This window comes from Pteronotus mesoamericanus, unplaced genomic scaffold (assembly GCF_021234165.1).
Source record: "Pteronotus mesoamericanus isolate MK-2021 breed Mesoamerican mustached bat unplaced genomic scaffold, CSHL_Meso_final scaffold_12, whole genome shotgun sequence".
In the NCBI taxonomy this organism is placed as follows: Eukaryota; Metazoa; Chordata; class Mammalia; order Chiroptera; family Mormoopidae; genus Pteronotus; species Pteronotus mesoamericanus.
In genome coordinates, this window is record NW_026555303.1 from 8241497 (window position 1) to 8244040 (window position 2544).

Sequence of the window (2544 nt, forward strand, 5' to 3'; positions counted from 1 at the left end):
TTCTGCCCATTTAGAGCTGTTGTTCATGCTATGCAGCAAAAGGGAAGAGGGAAACGAGTAATCCTGGAGTATCCACCTTCCTTCAGAAAGTGTGACCTCTGGAATCACACTAACTAGATCCAGACTGACTGCTTATTATCTTGGTGACTTGGACACATTCTTTGGGCTTTGGTAAAGGTGAAATGAAATAACACATGTAAACCACTTAGAACATCACCTGGAAAGTAGAGAGGGCATGAAAAATGTTAATGAAAAAACACACAACAAAACCAGAATAAACCCTCATGAGTCCAGAACTGTTTGTCTCCATATTCTAATTGCAGAAATCGAAGATCAGAGAAGTCAAATAAATTTGCCCAAGGTGACATGGCTGGTGAATCCCAAATCCGGGATCTCAGTTGAATACACATGACTGCAAAATCAATGGCCTTGCCCTTATTTCTCACAACTTTATTGGATTCCTAACATGTCTAGATCTGCATGCAAACTACTATTCATGCTTTGTTCACTCCATTAGTCAATGCTGGCAGTTGCTCACCTCAGCAACCTGTCCTGGGTCCTTATATGTTTGGTGTGGTCAGTGATCCTCAGCTTTTCCCCATTGTCTATTTTTAAGTGTCCTTTACCATGAAAGAGTATAAACCATTGCTGCTTTAATAGATGTATCTGTATTCAGACAAGCACCTCTAGCTTGTAACACAGGGTAAACCTCTGCTTAGACAGGATTGTTTCTTTATGTATGAAGCCTTAAAGACCTTTGCAAAGGAGAAGCTGGTCTTGGAAAACGTTATGTCCACAGCACCTAGCCCACAGTGGGTGCTTACTAAGTTTGGTGCAAGGTTTGAGCAAACTGCTTTGAAGTTTCTATGGCGATATTACAGTTTCCCTGTTTTAGTTCAAAACCCTCATTGTACAGTTAAGGAAACTGAGCCAAAACAAAGTAGAAACTTACCCAAGGTTGCATCAGAAGTCCTCAGATCTAAGTCACCTGATTTCAAATGCAGATATCTTTCCCCTGCCTACCAGGCCAAAGTGGATTTAGCTCATTGGGAGTGCACAGATTGTTTCACTTGGATAATCCAAGGTCAGTGTCGTAGGTGAGTTTGCTGTCTAGTGGCTCTCTGCTCTTTTTTGAGATATCATTTTAGAGTAATGAGAAAAGCTCTCTCACAGGGAGACAGTATATTGTAGTAGTTTAAAATGTGTACTCTAGAGTTACACCAGCTGGTTTTAAATATTGGCTTAATCACTTTCTAGTTATATGATGTTGGGAAAATTTCTCAACTCTTCTGGTTTTCAGTCTCCCCACTTGGAAAATGGGTATAATATTGGTAGATGTGACAATTAAATGAGATCATATATGTAAAGTACTTTCAACAATGCATATAATTATTCACTTAATCTTGTTTTTAAACTGTGCCATTTTAATGTTCTTTACAATAAAATAAATAGTTTTCCTGATGGCTGCAGACATGTAAGCTGTTGTAATATTGTAGTATGCAGAAGCATCACAGTCAAGCTTTGGTGCATAGTCTTCAATAATTACAAGGAGCTACTTGTATTAAACTGCTGTGAAACCAGTAAGACTGCATTTATACATCCATCATTTTCAGGATCATTGGTAATCTGGGCATGTTTTCCCCAAATAAGCTTGCCTCCTTGTGTCACAAGGCCCAACTTGCTCACATTCACTTCAGTGACAGTATCTTTGGTAATAACATCCAAAGTTGTATAAAGTGGGGATGAGGGATTTTTCTTTACACTAAGTATTGGGAGGTAAAAGGTGGCTTTCAGTTATTCTGATAAGGGTCTTCTTGAGACATAATACCATTGGTCTAATGAATCTTTCATAGTTAGATGGTTTTCGAGTAAACCCATCTCCAAAAAAGCAGACTTTAGTAACCATCCCTTTCCATGTTTTTTTCTTTCTCTTTCTTGTTTGAATAACTTTTAATACTTCTGCTTCTCCCTGGGTACAAACTTTGAGGAGAGGGACTTCCTCATATCATATTGGAAAGTATGTTAGCTCAGGACTGCCCCTCTCTGTCCAGTAGATATGCAGGTACTGTTCCTTGTGGGGTCTTTTCATCATTCTTTTGTTTGGTGTTTCTCTTTTCATGCATCTCTATAGTCCTTTTCATTTGTATTTTCTCAGCATGGCACTGTTTATGGTAGAGCATAGCCTTCAAACCAATCTTTTTTTTTTCTGTCTTCTTTGAACGTTCATGAACCTCTCGACCTTCCTTCTTTCTCTTTTTCTCATGGTAATCCAAACTATAGCCATAGCACTTATGGTGTAACTCAATATACTTGTTTTGTGGCATGGTTACGGCTGCCAAGTGGCCGGATGCAGTCCCTGGTGCGTGGAGAAGCTTTCAACTTTGGGGTCTCAGAGACCCACTTAAGTATTCACTTAATCTTTACAATCATGTGTACCTTTCATAAAAAATATTGGATTTATTGAGGTGACATTGGTCAAAAAAACTACATAGGTTTCAAGTGCACAATTCCATAACACGTCATCTGTACACTGCATTGTCTGTT

The 2544-nt window shown here is 38.8% G+C and overlaps 1 pseudogene; it reads right to left on the reverse strand.

Moving 5' to 3' along the window:
• Window positions 1-1592: 1592 nt before the first annotated feature.
• Window positions 1593-2324, reverse strand: LOC129082203 (ribosome biogenesis protein NSA2 homolog; annotated as a pseudogene).
• Between the last annotated feature and the right edge of the window lie 220 nt (window positions 2325-2544).